Consider the following 6,260-nt stretch of genomic DNA (forward strand, 5'->3'; position numbering starts at 1 on the left):
TTCCTCTCGCCTTGGAGGCTGAGTGGGCCCTCTGCCGGCTTTATCAGCCCTGGACATGGTCGCCCATCTCTCTCTGCTCTCGCTCCTTAAGACTGGGAGCAGGCTGGAGGCTGCTGCTGTCGTTATTCTCCAAGAATAGGGACAGCCTCCCATCAAAGGCTGGGCAGGTAATGAAGCAAATAGCTCATCTTCTGAAGCCAGAACTTTCTAGCAGAAACCTAGCCCAGCTATTAAGGCACGATTGCCTTTGCGCAGAAGCTGGTGTCTGGGTGGAGGGAGAGATGTCTCCAGTTCCACACAGAGAAACTCACGGGATTTGAGGTCGAGGTCCAGCCGTGATGAGGGCGACCCAGCTGTCATCCGTAGGGTGCAGCCTCCAGTCAACCACCGTATCTTCAGCTCAGTGCTGCCCGCAGCCACCAGGCACCCAGCGTGACCTGGGCATGGTGCGGAGTAAGACCTTCTCTCGCATTGTCAGAAAAGTCAAAGCCTAGGAGCCTGGGTGGCTCAGTCGGTTAAAGCGTCTGAGTCTTGGTTTCAGCTCAGGTCCTGATCTCGTGGTTCATGAGTTCGAGCCCCGTGTTGGGCTCTGCGCTGGCACCTTAGAGCCTGCTTGGGGTTCTCTGCCTCCCTCTCTCTGCCTCTCCCTTGCTCGTGCTTGATTGCTCGCTCTCTCTCTCTCTCTCAAAAATAAAAAATAAAATAAAATAAAATAAATAAAAGTAGAGACAAAGAATAGGCAGTGATCAGAAGGAAGGGGTGCCAAGGGTCCCTTACTCAGAAGCAAAGAAAAAAATTTTTTTTCTTTTTTGGTCTTATATTTCCATGCTCAGGCAGAAACCCCACGTAGAAGGCACTGGCTAAGATGACCCATGGCCTGTGGGATTAGCATCTTCAAACAGAGGCGAAACGAGTGGCCATCTGGCCTGGCACAAGCAGTTTCTACTTCCCAGGCTGGTTTGTGCCAACCTGGGTGCCTTTTATCTGTCGCCCGGCCAGCCACTGCGGAGAGCCCACGTTCTCCAGCTTCCTGGGACTGGAAGGAGCGACGCGCCCGGATGGGGGATGGTGTGGGGAGAAGCGCTTTCCCTGGGGCTTCAGTTCACAGCAAGATGCCCATGATCGAGGGAAGACATGCGCTGAGTCAGAGAAACAGCAGCACGTCGAGAATGAATCCACTCCAGTGCCTGCCGTGCAAGGGGCAGAGTGTGGGACAGCAGGCTGTGTAGACTGGGGCTGCTCATTGAGGCCCTGGGACAAAGGCTCTTTCAGGTGGCTTTCCCAGCTGGGGTCGTGAGAAAACCGCACCTCCCTGATTAATGTGAGCAGGTCTGCAGTGGAGCTGAAAACAGGCTGCAACGGACTCGGTTCTCCTTACAAATGGTTCCATATAAGGGCGCCCGGGTGGCTCGGTCAGGTGAGGGTCTGACTTCAGCTTAGGTCATGATCTCGCGGTCTGTGAGTTCAAGCCCCGCGTCAGGCTCTGTGCTGACAGCTCAGAGCCTGGGTCCTGCCTCAGATTCTGTGTCTCCCTTTCTCTCTGCCCCTCCCGAGCTCGCACTCTCTCTCTCTCTCAAAAATAAACATTTAAAAACTGGTTCCATATCCTCCGGGTTTTAAGGCACAAATGAAAGGAAACAGTAATTATTCTTGTTTATTCCCCACATCAAGTTTATAAACACGGCATCCTCAGCCATCAACAGGTACGGCCGTAAGCTCCCGAAGATGGTCTTTCTTCTTTAGTGCCTCTGAGTGAAACTTGGAAAATTGTCTAAGTTTTGAAATTTTTGCAGGTTTAAAAGGGAGGGGGGGCTTTTATCCCAAATTTGTTATTTTAAGCCCAGCAGAGAGCCTGAATTCTCGGGCTCCAGGAATCACGGGACCCGGACTGAGGTCCTGGCTGTCACTGCCCAGCTGGGTGACCCAGGCACGTTTCTTAACCCCTCTCACCTGTAGGTTCCTCCCGTCATGTGGAGGGTCTGGACGGCTTCCCCAGAGCCTGACGGAGGTTTCAGCCTTTGCTGTTACTATTATCTGTTCCTCAGGTGTTAGGTTGAGGGCGACAGGAGACTCAGAGCAAAGGACAGTTGCTTTACCAAGTTCCTTTGAGCACGTTTGAAATTTCACCTTTGAGGTTGGCATGACTGTGAACTTTAAAAAAAATTTTTTTTAATGTTTATTTATTTTTTAAGAGAGAGAGAGAGAGACTGTGAGCGGGGAAGGGACAGAGAGAGAGAGAGGGAGACATAGGATCTGAAGCAGGGTCCAGGCTCTGAGCTGTCAGCACAGAGCCCGATGCGGGGCTCGAACTCACAGACCGCGAGATCATGACCTGAGCCAAAGTCGGATGCTTAACCAGTTGAGCCACCCAGGTGCCCCTGACTGTGAACTTTTAACTCATGAGGAAACTGAGGTTCACACGGCAAGGACGGGCAGCCCAGATCCACGGTGCAAGGGAGGGGCTGCTGCGATTAAGGGCGAGATAAATGTTTTTTAATTGCTAGCCCACAGGACGTACCCCCATTGGGGCAGATCGGCCAAGGAGGAGTGACAGGGACAGGGCGGGGAGGGCAGCACAGAAGGCAACCACTTCAAGGGTATATAAGGATATATTTCCAATCCTCCAAGCTATTCCCTCTAAGTAAGTAAAATTGGATCAATTACTAATATTGTTATTAACTTCAAATTTTAATGAAATGAACTCTAGTATGGCCATAATTTACAGATAAATTGCAGGAAAATATTTCTCTTTCCTTTAAGAATGACTATCGAGACTACCTCTTGTCCCTCTTTTTAAAAAGAGAGCTTCTAAAAAACAAAAAACAAACAAAACAAACCAAAACAGAACTTCTGATTTTTAGCTGGGCACATGGTTACTCAGAATGGAAACCAGATCTCCCTGATTCACTTGCAACCAGATATAATGCAGCTATAATTTAACTTCTGGCAAGCAGAGTGTTAGAGGAAGTGTAGTCTGCAGCTTTTCCCCTTTTCCTGCTGATTAGTAGGTTAATGTAATGGCTGGAGCTCAAGCAGCCGTTTTGCACCATTGAGTACAAAGCTAAAGCTGGCAGAGAAGCAAGACAGAAGAAGCTAGGTTGATCCCGGGACCCCCATCTCAACCTCGATTGCCTACCCTTGGACTTTGAAAGGAGAGAAAAATAAACTTCTCCCTCATATAAGCCCATATTACTTTGGCTTTTCCGTCACAGCCAAATCAAATTCTGACTATCTTTCCATATATTCTCCCATAGAACCATCTCCAACCACTATGACCCTTTTCCCCCTGTATTGTTGATGATCTCTCTCTCTCTGACTTTATTTTTTAAATCTCTCTCACTAATTACATGCCTTTATTTTAAGATGTCGAATGTTGGAAACAGTATGTAGACGCTAAACCCACATGGTAGTGATACAGCCACTCACCCCGATGACACCACAGGAAACTCCGACAGGGCTTATTGTGGCCTTAAAACAAAGTAGTATTGGAGAGACTGAGATAAACAGGAAAGTGGAGTCCATTTACTAAGACTCTTGGGTACAAGAGCCTAAGTCCTGTTAGCTCAGACGTGTCCATGCACCATCCAGAATAAGTTAATGGACTAGAGTTTATCAAGTATACTCACTACGGGGGAGCTGAGCAACTCAGTCAGTTAAATGTCTGACTCTTGGGGCACCTGGGTGGCTTAGTCGGTTAAGCGTCCGACTTTTGCTTAGGTCATGATCTCGCGGTTTGTGGGTTTGAGCCCCGCGTCGGGCTCTGTGCTGACTGCCAGCTCAGAGCCTGGAGCCTGTTTAAGTCTGTGACTCCCTCTCTCTCTGACCCTCCCCTGCTCACGCTGTCTCTCTCTCTCTCTCTCTCTCTCTCCTAGAAATAAATAAAACATTAAAAAAAAAAAAGTCTGACTCTTGATTTCAGCTCAGGTCACGATCTCATGGTTCGTGAGTTTGAGCCCCATGTGAGGCTCTGCCCTGATGGTGCAGAGCCTGCTTGGGATTCTCTCTCTCTCTCTCTCTCTTTCCCTCTTTCTCTCTCTCTCATTCAAAATAAGTAAATAAACTTTTAAAAAAATTTTTAAAAAAGAATAATCACTATGTCCCCAACCAGAACCGAATCACCTTCATCAAGAAATGTAGATATTTGGTGGATTCTGTGTTTGTGCTATAAGGACCCTTGATGAGTTGAACAGGAAACCTTGATGTTTATCAAAACTTTTAGAACAATTGTATACAGAAAACACTCGTTTGTGCCGTGACCTGACACCACGACTTTTGTGGGCCTGACACCCCGAGCTTTCTCCCAGGCTCCACCGGCCTGAGGCCTCTCGAAAAGCAATCATGTATCCGGATGTACCTGCAAAAAGGCTAAAACCATCAGCATTTCCCCGTTGCTTTGGGATTGCCGAACGAATTTCTATACTTCCGAACGTTCATACAAACATTGAGGGCATTTTAATTTTAGCAAACAATCTTCCCCCTTCTCCCATCTCTCTCCACCTGCAAGAAACCAAAGCCCATGGCGACCTCACTATCTCCTTCACGGGAACAGGCTCCTTGGCCCTCACCCGACATACGCCTCGGTTTTTCCCCTAAGGCATTGCCAAGGAAATGTTTGTAGTTTTCCAAAATGCAACCCTGACGGAATTACCGAAAGACATTTAGCAAAGTAAAGTAAATAAAAAATAAAATGCAGAAGCCTAAAATATTCCAAATGCCATGGTCATCTGTCATGAGCCGACTCTCCTCGGAAAAAAACAAGACATAAATAGCTCCCTGTGCACCAGCGACCTCTCTACTACTCCAAACATCCGTGTGTGCGTGTGCGCACACGTGCGTGCGTGTGAGTGTGAAGCTGTTTTCGTTTTGCTGGTATCAACTTCAACAAGTGCGTTAAGAAAAAACTTTCCTGGAAGCTATTACGAGTTGTACCTTGGACTCAAGATGAATTTAGAATGCGGTCTTGAAGCTCACACTTACCCATCTGGTGAGTGGGCTTATGTCCCAGAAAATGGAGTCCTTGGAGCCTGACGGTGACCAGGCTGATGAAGGGTAAGGAAGCAAGGCCCACAAAGAAAGGGAAAGGCCTCAGGTGTGCGGTGTTGCTTGGGACTGCGAAGACAGAGTGAAGGTAGCCTTAAAAACAGCTGGCAGGCTGACGAATCTTCTAGAAACGGAGTCCTTGTCTGCTCTCTGTCATGGGAGAAGATGTTACCAATATAAGGCTCGGAGTGAATGAAAGATTAAGGTACAAGGAAGGTATAATTTCTTAGCCAGTACAATGATTAGTGAGGGACAGGGCCCCAGGAAAGGTAGCCCTTGCTCATTCTCTGTGCCTCTTTTAAAGGTTGAAGAGGCCACTCACCTGGTCCCAGAGCAGAGGGTCACGGAAGACATCCCTGCTTGTGGTGTGAAAACAGCAAACCAGTTTGCACCTCAGCCCCAGACTCCACGTCCTGCATCTTCTCGGGCGGGGAGCTTCGTGTGGAGGGGACATCTGTGACGTCTCTGGAAGCAGAGGGACAGGGGTTGAATGGGCACCGTGCATAATTTATGGTCTGTGAAGTCCCAGCTTCACCAAGCCCAGAGCTGCCTTTTTTTTTCTTTTCTTTTTTTTTCTCTTTCGAGAGAGAGACAGAGAGCAAGCAGGGGAGGGGCAGAGAGAGGGAGACACAGAATCTGAAGCAGGCTCCAGGCTCTGAGCTGTCAGCACAGAGCCCGACGCGGGGCTCGAACCCACGAACCGCGAGATCATGACCTGAGCCGAAGTCAGACACTTAACCAACTGAGCCAGCCACCCAGGCGCCCCTGGAAGTAATTTTTTAATGGAAAATAAACACTGTTTGGTAAACTGAAGCAAACATGGGGAAATATCCCATTTATTCCAATATGTCTCTGAACATGGCCACTTGGAAAGCCTTCAAGGAAAACCCAAGAGACGCAGGGCAGCTTCGGGGCCTCACAAAGAGGAACTTCTTCCCTCTTTATTCCCGTTATAAATACAGCCTTGGGTTCTGAGTGTAAACTGGCCCGTGATGCACGGCCTCGGCGGACGCTACTACCGACACATGAAAGTGAGGAAGTTCAAAGTTAGGAACACCTCTGCCGCAGCGACACACATCAGGCAGTCTGCCTGTAACGTGCGCTACTGCACGTTGTGTTAACTTTTATGGTCTCTTTCCACATGTGTGATGTGAAAAGGTTACATAGGGAGAGGGAGTCATAATTCTGAGTTTTCTGATGGTTACGATTTTCTTTTGAGT

General features: G+C 48.4%; 1 long non-coding RNA gene across 1 annotated transcript; it reads right to left on the reverse strand.

The window, feature by feature from the left end:
- Positions 1–1,844: 1,844 nt before the first annotated feature.
- Positions 1,845–5,495, reverse strand: LOC120244118. Its single transcript, XR_005531468.1, has 3 exons — positions 5,363–5,495; positions 4,978–5,190; positions 1,845–2,151 (listed from the first exon to the last, which is right to left on the reverse strand). It is a non-coding gene; the product is annotated as an uncharacterized LOC120244118 (long non-coding RNA).
- Between the last annotated feature and the right edge of the window lie 765 nt (positions 5,496–6,260).

Source organism: Hyaena hyaena, unplaced genomic scaffold (genome assembly GCF_003009895.1).
Source record: "Hyaena hyaena isolate Hyena2069 unplaced genomic scaffold, ASM300989v1 scaffold_367, whole genome shotgun sequence".
NCBI lineage: Eukaryota > Metazoa > Chordata > Mammalia > Carnivora > Hyaenidae > Hyaena > Hyaena hyaena.